The 13146-nt window shown below is 45.3% G+C and overlaps 1 protein-coding gene across 24 annotated transcripts in view; it reads right to left on the bottom strand.

The window, feature by feature from the left end:
* The window catches only part of TCF7L2 (transcription factor 7-like 2 (T-cell specific, HMG-box)), a 228163-nt gene that overhangs the window by 27836 nt on the left and 187181 nt on the right, over nucleotides 1–13146 (bottom strand). The gene's annotated exons all lie outside the window — the stretch shown is intronic.

Here is a 13146-nt window from a genome sequence, read left to right as displayed (position 1 = left end):
GACAGGGGGCCCAAATCCAAACCCCTCCTCCTCATTCAGCCAGCTCCTTGCTCCTGCCTCTCAGAAACAGCAGGAAAGCTACACTGGCCCACAACCGCCCCACGCAAGCTATGGTTAGGAGTGTGAACTTGACCAGAAAACTCTCAACTGCTAAGCAGGTACTTGCATATTTTATACAGATTGTAGCAGGCCTGAATCATTCGGAATTTCATTAGGAAGTCATGGGGGACTACCAATAAATTAACTGGATGATGATAAATTGGGCTAATAAAAGGTATGCATTTTAGAAATGGGAAGTTCTAGAAAACGAACTGCAGGCCTTTTCATGTTTGGGAAGGTTGGGCAGAAGGAGAGAAACAGAGGAAAAGGAATGTATTTTAAGATTTGTTCTGGCTGCCATGACCCAGCCTTCCCAAATGATTCTCCTCTCTTTCCCACCGACTGTCAGCCCACCCCACCTCCCCTCCCCACTATGCCGTAACTTAGCCCAGCAAGATCACAAAGAAAAAATTAAGCTGAAAGAAGCGAACTACTGGGCCATTTACTGAGAGTAATCCAATTGCAAAAAACCCTATTCCCAATAGAGGATTTTCACTAAAATCCTACAACAGGGACATTTAACCAGATTAGGTACCAGCGAAGATAAAGAGGCTAGTATTAGATGATGAATGGATTAGAGTCAAGTTTCATTTCAGAACGTGTCTTCATTTCCTTTTATTACTTTTAGGAAGGCACAACTTGCATTAACATCAAGGAAAAGGAATTGTATTAAGAGAAAAGAAAGAAGGGTCCAATGTTGCCCACCAGCGCCTCCCGTGCTCGGGGACCACTGAGCTGCTCTCTTTATAGTTTTTCTTTCTGTCAATTTTTTTTTAAAAAATGGGTTAGGAAGGGGTATGATATGGTAAAAGCATGTCTTACCATAGTTAATTGTGGGGAAGGCATCATGAAAAGGCACTTTTAGTTTTATCATGGGTTTGTTTGGAGAGAAAACTATGTCTTTAGATATCACCGAAAAAAAAAAAACCCTCCAGACAAAGAAGTCAACAATTCCTACAGTCTAGTCTACTACCTCCTATAAACAACAGGGTTCTTTCATAGTTGTTCACAAATGCCTTTTGTTCAGAGTTACCATTTTGGAATCATTCTTAAGTGTTCCCAAGTTGATTTTTCAATGGGTTTCGTAGGCTATACGGGAGTCCGGGTAGGGCGCCGTGGGTCAATGCACTGGACTGCAAAGTTGGTTTGAACCTCAAGGTCGGTGATTCAAGCTCACCAGCCACTCCTAGGAAACTCTATACAGGGTTGCTATGGGTTGGAACCAACTTGACGGCACTTAACAAGATCTTGGTAAAGCTAAATAAAACAGGGTAAAGGGCAGTTTGAGAAGTAACTAACATGAACTTCCTACCATGTACTAGGGTAGGGAGAGAAGGAAGAGGGACAGACATACAGAGAGACAGACACAGAGTGATGAACCTTAGGAGAAAAGGAATAGGACTATTGCCCCCCTTCAGAAGCTTCCAGTTGGTTGGGAATATGCACACCTTCTGACCAGAAACAAAGATAATCAGTCCCCGACAAAGTAACAGTGGGGCCAATGGGAAGAACTGCACTAGGCCAGAAGAGGAAGACGATCACTTTGGGGAGGAAGGCCTTCTGGGTAGGGGGGCTGCCATAAGTGATGGAAAGAAACAAGAAGGAAATCTGTGACAACGTAGAGGAATGCTGGGCAGTGAAACCTGAAGGTCTCTTGAGATGCCTGTGAGAAATACAGATCCTGGTCCCTACTTTTAGGGATTGTCTCTATAAGGGCCTCTTTGAGCAGTTCTGGACTCAAGCCCTAGGCATCTGAGGTCTGTCCATAAGCACTATGGTGACTTTTCTGTGCACCCATGACAGAGAACCCGCAGGCCAGAGAATCAGAAGGAAACAGGCAAGCACAGAGACTTGAGTTCCAATTATGAGTCAAGTTCTAGCTTGGAAAGAATGCATGGAGAGGGTTTAGCACAGAACCTATAGCCTGTGGTAAGCACAGGACTACTGTCATCCTTAGTTTTAGAAGAAGCTGTCTAAATGGCATGGTTCTGTCTGCAGTGTAAAAGCACAAATTCCAGATAGAAAATACGGGGTGGGCGAGACAAAGATAAAGACAGATTGTGGGCAATGAGGACATCAACTGGGTGTGGGCTTTATAACTGAATCCCCGCCCCCCCCCCCCCACTTTCTCTTAGGTACACTCATAAAATGACTCCTATAGAAGTTGCAACCTGTTCTAGCTCCAAAAACCCCTACATAATTGAGCACAGCCAAGGAGTTTTTCCTTCGGTTGAAGCTCTGTAGCTTGGGGTGGGGGTAAAAGGGGATAAGAAGTTTCAGGTGTGACCTGGCTTTAGGGGGGAAGTGGAGGAGTCTACCAGGGCATAGCTCTTTTCTGATCTTGATTCCATGCTAACCAGGCAGGTCCTTGTATAACAACATCCTTAAGAACACCTCTCCAAGTTGACTTGTTTCCCAGGCAACAAGCAGACACGTGGTCACACCTGGAGAAACCAGGGTCTAGTCGCTACTCCATCCCACCTGCCTATACCTGGATTGCGTTCATGGTTGGGGGATTCCCTTTCTAGAGCACATCATGCCCATCATGAAGTTATACATGCATTGGTCTTGGTCCCACCATACTTAAGAAGCTCCTGAAGGACAGAGACTTGGTGGTCTAGAACTGTGTGTCCCCCATCATGGGCAGACTCTTGGAATGGTTGTTGTTGTTGTTGTTAAGTGCCTTCGAGTCGGTTCTGACCCATAGCAACCCTGTACAGGGTTTCCGAGGGTGTAAATCCTTACGGGAGTAGAAAGCCTCATCTTTCTCCCGCGGAGCAGCTGGTAGTTTCGAACTACTGACCTTATGGTTCGCAGCCCGATTCGTAACCACTACGCTACCAGAGCTCCTCTTGGAATGGTTAGCACAATCTTATAAAAGAACCACCCAGTTGCAAGTGCCAGACTTTAAAATTGAAGGCTGGAGCATTCTGAGTAAATGGCTATGTTCTTTAAATGGAATCTACTTGGAGTCCAGGTGTAGGCTAAATACTGGACCGCCAACCTCAGGGGGCGGCAGCTCAAGCCCACCAACATTCCTTGGAAATCCTATAAGCTCGGGTCACTATGAATTGGAACCAACTTGAGGGCACTTAACAAGAGTACTTGGAATCACACAGGCCAGAGCTGGTAGACCCTCCCAGCCATCATGGTACAAAAGGGGCTTCAGGATCCACTGCACCACAGAGGTTGAGCAACAAGGACTGTGAAAGCAAGGAAGAACAAGGTTCAAATTCTACTTTGCTTATCTAAGTGGAGTCCTGGTGTGGTACTGTGGGTTAATGCGCCAGACTGCAAAGTCATTTGAACTGCAAAGTCGGCAGTTCCAGCTCACCAGCTGCTCCTCGGAAACCCTATACAGGGTTGCTATGGGTCGGGACCAATTCGACGGCACTTAACAACAACAACAACAACAACAATCTAGCTGTGGAGCTCTGGTAGCACAGTGGTTATGAATTGGGCTGCTAACCTCAGGGTCAGCAGTTCGAAACTACCAGCTGTTGAGCGGGAGAAAGATGAGGATTTCTGCTCCCGTAAAGATTTACAGCCTCGGAAACCCTTTGTAGGTGACATTAGATTATCTTCCAGCAGTTTATCTATCATTTGATAAAATCTAATTGGTAGTAACAATCCAGACTGGAAGTGTTTGTGGGGTCAACAGTTTGCAATGTGTATCTCCTCCTATCTACTTAGAGACCACTGAAGCACAAAGCCAGGTGCCTTTTATGTAACGACTGCACCTAAATATGTCTTCATAACTACCTGGAGGGGTAAATTCCTTGCCACCAGTGGCAGGTAACTTGTGTTCAAGGCAGTGGTGGGGGCTGTGGGAAGCTACATGAAGAGCCTGAGTGGTATTCACACGTAATTCTTGGAGAATATGGCAAATACTAGGACTGTTGGCTCTACATAAGCAGAAGTCCATATTACTTCAAGGTGTTTTAGCACAGTTGTTCATGAACACCACACCAAGAGCACCTGAGACACATCTTCTGGAGTTATCTGGAGGACCTTGTCCAGGTGTTCTGTGGGTAGGACCCGAGAAGTAAGGATTGACCACCTGGCAATACCTACAGCACTAGCTCAACTCCTGTGCAGGTCACTCACTGTAGTTCCCACTGAATAGAGTCTTGATCCTGTAACTAGGCCCTCCTTCCACTAAATCCTCACAAAAAAACTAGCATTTGTTATTAGTTCCATGTGGCAGGTCATATGCCCTGGCAAAGTGGTGTTTTCAGGCCTTGAAATCTCACCTGCCTAGCTCCATATGGGGGTGCTCCATCCTCACCTTGATCTTGCCCATACAAACCTACTGAAGTCTGGGGAGCTCACGTTGGTATGAGGTTAGTCACCTTGTTGATGTAGTAAGGTGTGAGCAACCTGAACCAACCTTCCCAACTGGATTCAGATGCTCCCCATATCTCAGTGGAATTAGTCCTCAAATCCCTACGCCTAACAGTTACTAGAACCGGGGCCAGCTTCAACAAGTAGGGTTCTGAGTATTATTAGCAGAGGTATTTACAGCATTTGGTCGGTTAAGGGACAGGGAGGTAAAGTGTATTTATAATAGGATGATTCTGCTTCTTCAATGAACACATGTAGCATCAAGGCCCTGTAGGATTCTGATGATAAACACACATTGTACATGATCAGTACTGGACTAGCAAGAAATTAAAGAAAACGTCAGCTAAGAAATGAATGCATCAAATGAAGACAACAATCCCTATTTAAAAGGAACCCAAACCTCATCTGACTTGAACTCATTAGGGCTTTTTTTTTTTTTTTTAATGCTTCCTACCTGGAGGAATAGGCAATTTCCCAAAGCAAAGCCTCCCCCTGTTCCATTCATTAAACTCCATGAGTTTTGAGCACCTGAATAGTTAAATTATAAAGAAAAGATCCTTTAACAACCTTCAAAGTGCAAAACAGCCTTTCCACCAAAAGTATTCCTAGAACTACAGTGAGGGTGAGTGGGGAGGGGGTGGTCCTGTGGCTGACCTTTGACCTCTCAAGAACCCTGAAGCATAATGTTCTGCAATTTGGCCATGCCACCCCCATGGCCGGACGCCCACACACCCGTCCAAACACTGCTCATAATCTGGGACTTGGCAAGTGAAAAGATTGATGAAGGTACTTCTTGTCAGTCCCCTCTCACCCCAGCCCCTCAACCTTCTAGAACTGTGGGTAACCTAAAGGAAAAGAAAGCTGGCCATTCACCTCACAACCTATTAATCAACAGACGCTGAAAACAAATAGAACCATTGCTCGCTGCAGTCTCTCCGCTGGCCCTCCTCTTCAATACTCCCCTATTGCTCTCCCTTTCTGCAGAAGAAAAATGGGGCCAGAGAATGCCTTTACGAGCCCGGCACAATAAAACAAAAGCAGTACAGAGAAGCATTTGTCAGCCTTTCCCCCTCCTCGGAGTAGACGTGGAAGGTCTTCAGTGGTCTTATGTTACCAGCCCTCCCAGGGTCTGAAATCGGTGTCAAGAAGGGCCACCATTCACTCCAGGTTGACATTAACAGAGGGGTTACAGCTCATCTCTACAGATTTTCCAGATGCCGCTAATTATGGTTGCACCAAGGCCAATGGCAACTAGTAAAACCCCATAGACGTGCCACGTCACTGGAGCCGTGGAGAGCTGGTGGAGAGGAGGGGTTAGGGTTGTAGAAGGGGTGGTTTTTACTCAACCAACAACCCTTTGGTGACTCAACTAAACTGCTCTTTTTCAGACTATGAACCAGAGGGTGGTGGAATGGTCTGAAGGAGTACCCTCAGGCCCTAACAGCCCGTGGCCCCACAATTAGCAACTGCCTCTCCAGCTTGTGGGGTGACCGCAAGCCACTCTGGAGGGTTGCCAGCAGAGCCCCATCCCAAGTCAGCTGGCAAACATCTTGCTTTGGCATCCTGTAACCATCTTTCACAGGGTTTAAGAATGGCAGGCAGGCTTCCACCCCTGGCTAAGTGGGCTTCTTAGAGCCTTCTACCTTGCCTCTCTTGTCTCACAGCTACCAGAACCCAAAGCCACCCAAAGACCCACCTACTGGCAGTGACCAGGGCCGTCTCGGAGTTTAACGTTGCTCCTTTCTGTATAAGGCCTTGCTCCCAGCTAAGGGTACATTGTTTCCTAGACAAGCCCGCCACTGAGAGCTACAGCACTGAGTGTTGAAAACAATAAAAAAAGACAGAGTTCCACACAGTTCCAGTTTTACTTGGAAAGAGAGGGGGATCTGTCTGTGATACACCGGAGAGACATGACTAGCCTACATCTTCTGGGGGCCCTGAATCACCTGGCCCAGCCTTCACAGAATTTGCCAGGCTTACTCAGCAGGCTGCAAAGTCAGGGTGCCCATGACACTCCCAGAGCCCATCACTGAGGACGCTGTCTGCCTGTTTTGTAAATGATCAATGGCTGCTTTCTCTCTCTCTGGAATCATATCTATTTAAGCAGCATGCAGAGGAAGAGAAAATATCCTCCCCTGCCTGTCTACAAAATTCTGCCGACTCACAGTTTCTCATGTATTCACACAACCATTAAAATTCTTCTTACAGGGAAATGACTGAATAGGGCAGGCAGGGAGAGAGGATAGATATGCAGTTGTTTCTCATCCAAATTCTCTCTCTCTCTCTCTCTCTCACACACACACACACACACACAAGCATGTACTAGAACGAACTCAAGCCATCCTAACTAATCTTTCTTTCTGCTCTCTCTGTACAACACATCAAGCTGACTGACAAGCACTGAAGGGTCTAGAACACCAATTTCAGCTCTTCTTAATGATCTTTTCCTAATCCCCCAAAGAAGGAGGAATACGGTGGGGCTGGGGCTAAAGGTGTTAGGGTGGAGAGTGGTCCCTCAAAGGGGAAACTTTAAACCTGGAAACTGAAGACCAGCTCCAGCAGCCAGGTTTTGTGGCCACGACAGCCAAGGCCAAGGCCCAGCGAAGTGAAGCTACACAGGCTGTTAAACAATGACTTCCATGTAAGTTCATGAAGCATCATTTATTTCCACTCATTCTCTCTCATTTGTTTTCCAATAAAAAGAAAGCACCCCATTGAGCTTCCCTTAGCTAACCTTTAAAGCACCGGTGAGCGGTGAGCGGAGGTTTTGGTTTGCCCAGTCCCAGCTCACCCCTCGCTGGTGAGTTTCCGGGGTCCCCTCCCACTGACCTTATTCCAGCAGCATGTCACACATTGCAAAAGGCTCCATCAGGAGGGTGGTGGGGGGTAGGGCAGTGTATGTGGGTCCTCACCAGGTCTCAGAGATGAAGAAACTGCCACTTACTTAGTCCCTAAGTCAGTTCCCAGGAATTTGCAACCTCTACCCTGTTGCTAGACATTACTCTACTACCATAGGTTTGGATAACCCGGGGTTAGCAAATTCGGTCTTGTTAAGCATCCCAGTTTGCAGACCATGTGTGGGAAGTGAGGACGAGGATATAATTGTTTCTAAAAAAGCAGATTTCAGGAGACATAGGAATGACTCTAACCTATCACCAAAAACTTTATCTCAAAATAACTTGTAAAAAATGATCATTTCCAGACCCCCATCCCTCCCAACACAACCCCTGTAAATCTAGTGACCCCTAAATATCATGCAAAGGTATTCAACAATTTTGGTGTCAAATAAATTTTAAGTAAATAATGGTTATTACATCCTAGGGTCATCAAAGACATCCTGAAGAAAATCTGACATCACCTTTCGAATTTATTTACTATGAGCAGCCGTATAAATACATTCTTTGTTTTTCTTATCTACCGTGTGCTGGACTTCTGAATCTCTTCTCTATTTGAAAATAAAACAAACCAGGCAAGCTAAACGTCTCTGGTTCCTTCAGAGACCTGGTGGATTTTCTCTGAAGAACAGGTAAAACAGAGAAGAGGAATGAAAATTTCATGTGGTCCAACAGACGTAAATGCCCAAACCCTACAACTAAGCAGGACTGTAGCAAAAGCAGACTGGAAGGGAGACAAGTACCAAGACGAAACTGCACAGCCGTGTTAGTATTCTGCACTGTAGTAACCTAAACATAACATCTCTTAAGGAACATCTACAGCCTCAGAAAATGGTCCACAGGAAAAAAACCAGGATCTAGGAGTAAGGAGGCAAGGCACTGTTCAGCTCCCTCTTATGCTGAGCTGTCTTGTTGGAAGTTTAAGGTAACAAGGGAATGACCGAGGCAAAGTTCAAGTTAAAAAAAAAAACAAAACACAACAAAAAACAAAAAACCAAACCTCACATGTGTGCAGAAGTATGTAATCTGGAGGGCACGTCAGGATTTCATCACACTCCAAAATATTGCAGAAGGAAAGAATTCCATTACATAGCTCAATCAGGCCCCCCCCCACCAACCCCAAACCACAAAGGGGAGGTCTCCCAAAGAATACAAGGTTGCAGGCTCTGTTGCTTCCAGAAAATACCAATGCGGCAGCCTGTTGAGACAATACAAAGATCATAATATCTGTATCATTGGAGTCGGGAATTTACCGTTTAAAAGCAACGCCCTTCTCATAAGACAGCAAGAATGGAGGTTGACGGCCACCAGAGCAACAGAGCAGCTATTAAGTAACCCAAGTAATTTGAGTAAACAAAGGTCTGGAACCTGTTAGGAACCTCCAGAGGGGAGACTACTTAGGGTGGGGAATTTGCGGTACTCCAACTTCCACACTTGTAGTGCCAGCTAGCATTCTCTTTCTGACAGTTCTTAATAGTTTATACAACCGATGTAACTAGAAAGTGGTACACAACCAAAGGAAATCCAAGACCTTGGTCTGTCGTTCCTTTCTGCTCTGCTGGAGAACTATCTACCGCAGCGTATAGGATTGAATGTGTGATTGTGAAACAAAAGAATTCTTAGACCATGGTATGTATATTTCAATCCCCCTCTCGCTCCAAAGTCTGGCTCTCTGGGATGTTTCTGTGTTTGGCCACCCAACAACACAGAATAATAAAAGTCGTAATACAGGAATGAAGGATTTGCCTAACAAATTTTTAAAGCCTCCCCCCAATGTAGCTTTTGATCAGGTGAACGGAGTATAATGTATCCAAAGCCCCAAAATTGGTACTCTAATAGGAGGATTGCTCATTAATCGTGAACAGCAACAGCAAGCTGTCCCGTCTCCTGCTGAGGCTTCCGAAGCACATTTTATATTAAGTTTAGAAATTACAAGCAAGGCTGCCATCTAAACTTGGAGATAGAAAATAAATACAAAGATGGAGCAACAGAAAGTCAGCATTAAACATGAAACCAAAACACACCACCCTGATACTATTTAAGTCTTATTACTCAAAAAACGATCTCAAGCTTCGAAAGCAAGCTCTCTGAGGCAATGTCACTCCCCCCACCCACTCTCTTTCAACTGAGCCCACCCTGGTGGGTGAAGGGTGGGGGGAATTATTTGTTAGAAATCCTAAGCCCCACCACCCTTTTTGAGACTCCAGCTCACCGCCCAGGAATCTGAGTTGCTGTAAGTTGCTCTAAGGATCCTGATGAAAGTCTAACTCTCCTCTCCATCCTTCTTTAACCCTTTCATTCCCCTCTCCCACCTCCCCCCCAAAAGAAGAAAAACCACTGCTGTGAAAGGGCACAGCCCGAGTTGACCACTTTGTCACTTTGTTCTGGTTTTATTTTTTCCTTATCACCATCTGAATTTTAAAAGGAAAAAAAAAAGCAAAGCACAGAGTTTCAATAGTTGAGACCATGCACACGGCGCACACGCGCACACACACACACACACACACACACACTCCGTTACTCACCCAGCAATTCAAATTGAGGTGCCAACCGCCCAACTGCTGGAAGACAGAGAACCCGGGGGCCACCGGACCTCCCTTCCCACTCAAATCTTCCATTCCCACTAAAACTGCATCCCGCAGGTACATAACAGCTTTGGATTTCCTTCTCTCCACCTCAAAAAAAAAACTTTGTCTGTACCTTCAAGATGGGACTCGGCCAGCTTCCCCCCACCCCCCTTATTGCTTTCTTCACTTTTCTTTTTTCTCCCAGCTTCCTCGCTCTTTATATCTTCTACTTAAAGAACTGAGAAAAAGCATCTTAAAAAGTTAGAGATGGCTCCAGACCACAGGCCTGGTTTACCCCCAATGCTCAAAGTTCTCACTCAGACTGTCTATAATGATTTGCCTAATTCTTCCTCTGCACCCACATTCCACAAGAAGAGAAAGAAAAAAAAAAATCTACCCTAAAAAAATCTACCGCTGAAATCTACTTCAGCTGGACGCAGAGTAAATTAAAACAAAATAAAACAAAAAACAAAAAAATCAATCATTTTTTTCCCCCCTTAAAATTTAAAAATGGCCTCTAATCTTTACCATTATGGAATCCTTGAAGGAAGGGTTCACCCATTTCCCCCAGCCAGTTCTGAGACACCTAAGAAAAGTCCCCCTCCCTCACAGTTACCTTGGGCAGCAGGGACAGAGCTACCGCTAAGAGTAGCAAAGAAATTACGGTCAGCCATGAGGGAAAATGATCAACCGAATGCAGGAGGCAGGCATTTTATCTGCAAGATTGTCAAATCCCTCAAAACAAATTTCTTAGGGAGAGGGCTGCAATAGGAGGGGGAGGGAGAGAAAAGTGTATTTTCTAGTCACAATGACACGGGATGACACTTTGTAGGGCCTTGCCTGCCTGCCACTCGCACACATCCCTCTTTTCCTTCCTGAGTAAAATGTGCCTTCAAGATTTTTAACTGACCGCTGTAGAAACTAAAGACCAGAAGTTTTCAATGTTCACTGGTAACTCCACTATTCAGAACGCGAACTAGCTGTATGACTAGAGTTTTGTGAGCTTTCTCTAGATTGTGTGTGTGTGTCTGGGAGTGCAAGAGAGACAGACAGACAGAGGGGCAGTACAGGAACAATGCAAAGGCCCTGGCTCCCTTGTTGAATCCCACAAACCCGACTTACTTTCCCCGGGGCTCTCATAGGATCCAGGGCAGGGTACATTTTTGTGGGTTTAACTTAATTTGAGTTGAGAAACTCACACAGGCCTGAAAGGACCCTCTATTACAGGAAGGAGGGGAGGGGTTAAAGACAGAAGAAGTTGAGAAGAATGCAACTCACCCACATTCACCTTTCGGGTCCCTTCCCTCCCAAAGTGTTGTTACATCATTTCACTCTCTTCACAAGCAAAAAAACAAAACAAAACAAAATAAAGCCATCGCCACTGCTTGCCACTTGGGATGCTGGACCTCACTTGCCTTCCAGCAAGACCAGTTGCAAAGATTTGGTTCCCTTCTGGTGGCAGGACGCCTAACATAGACAGAGGTGTTTTCAATTTACCAAACTAATGGCAGAGTTGTGTATCTCCAAACCCACAGGATTGCTTCCATGATCAACCTCTTTAAGTAATCTATTAACACACAGGACAAGTTAATCACCTTTGCACTTCTTCACACCGCCCCCCCCCACCACCAATCCCACCCCACAAAAAAAAAAAAAAAACAAGCAGGGACTGGAAGGGCTTAAAGACTACCAATAAAAGTGAGAATTCTTCATTTTTTTCTTCTCTTCTTTTATAAAAATATTGTTCTGTTGAGCCTCGTTCTGGACTTATCCGGCCTTCCTGTGTAACTGTCAGGCTCCAATCTTTAAGGCCCTTAATACCAAAACAAAACCCTGCCATTTCCCTTTACATAGAAGCAACAAAAGCAACAACCCTCTAGTTTGACAAGTAAAAAGCCCCAACCACACAGCCACCTAATTGCCTTCCCTCCCTCTATTCATGGGGACCACCACACGCAGAAGCTGCCTTTGTCACACATGCAATTTCTTAAGTAAACTGAAAGTTTGCTCCCCATGATGGACAGCTCCCAATCGCTCCGCAACAATAACTTATGAAGTGCAGCAAATAGGACGGACAACTCTGTTGGGGAATGTATTTTCAAAAGATGAGGAGGATGGAAACTGCAAGATGAGCCAACACATTCCAGACAGCCAGCCTCCTCCTTAAAAAGAAAAGGGAAATCTCTTGCATTTCTGCAAACAAATTTCTCCTAAGGAGCCCTAGTGGTGCACCTGGTACGCGCTTGATGGCTAGCCTGAAGACTGAAGGTTCGAACACTACAGGTGTTCCGTAAAGATTTACAGCCTTGGAAATCTCCCAGGGAAGTTCTACTCTGTTCTGTGGGGTTGCTGAGAGAATCTACTGAATTACCATGGGGAGTGAGGCAGTGACAAGTGGGAGATTCCACCTAAGAAAACTGTTTCCAGATATTTACTTGTCTCATCACTGGTTAATGAGTCTGTCCCCAGAATACCCCATTTTATCAGAAGCACACCCACACTTGGGTCAATCTCTATAAAAATGAAAGGTGATCAGTTGCTGCAAAGTTCTGTGAAATTTTAAAAACAAACAAACACTCCCCAAATCAAAACGAGTGTCTTCTCTTGGCATGAAATTTCTATCTAAAGTAAGGACAGCTGCTTACCTCGCTTGCACCACCCTCCACCTACAGCGCTGGCAAACTCTTTTTTTTTTTTTGCTTTTGTTTTGTTGTTGCAAACAAAAGGCATTGAGACGGAAGATACACAAATAGGTCCTGGAGGAATATATATTTGAAAAGTAGAAACTGCAGATCCCTTTGCAGAAATATTAGGGAATGGAGAAGGGGGGTGGTCCAGGAGGGCGGCGTATTGTGATTTTTTTTTTTTTTTAACTTTGTGGGTGAAAAGAAACGAAAATACTCCTAAAATACAAGTTAAACAATGATAATAATAAAGCATGTTTCCATGGACACAGGAGAAAGAAAAAAGGTACTGTCATTTTCTGTTTTCGTTTTCTTGTAAAGGGGGGGGGGGGAGAGAAGGAAATAGATCTGCTCCATCGGGCATCTTACCAGTCAAAGTGCATCAATCTTAAAAGTTACTGCAAAGTGACAGCGAACATCGCGATGGCTGGGAAAAGGAGCATGCAACGAACGGCATTGGACAAGCAGGGACGCGAGGCAGGGCGGATGCTCCGTAGGGCGGATGCTCAGGGATGCAGCGAGGCTCACAGCCCGTCCGCCCGCGAGGAGCCGCTTACC

The sequence above is a fragment of the Chrysochloris asiatica genome, unplaced genomic scaffold (genome assembly GCF_000296735.1).
Source record: "Chrysochloris asiatica unplaced genomic scaffold, ChrAsi1.0 scaffold00003, whole genome shotgun sequence".
Lineage (NCBI taxonomy): Eukaryota > Metazoa > Chordata > Mammalia > Afrosoricida > Chrysochloridae > Chrysochloris > Chrysochloris asiatica.
This window is presented reverse-complemented; position numbering and strand designations above follow the sequence as displayed.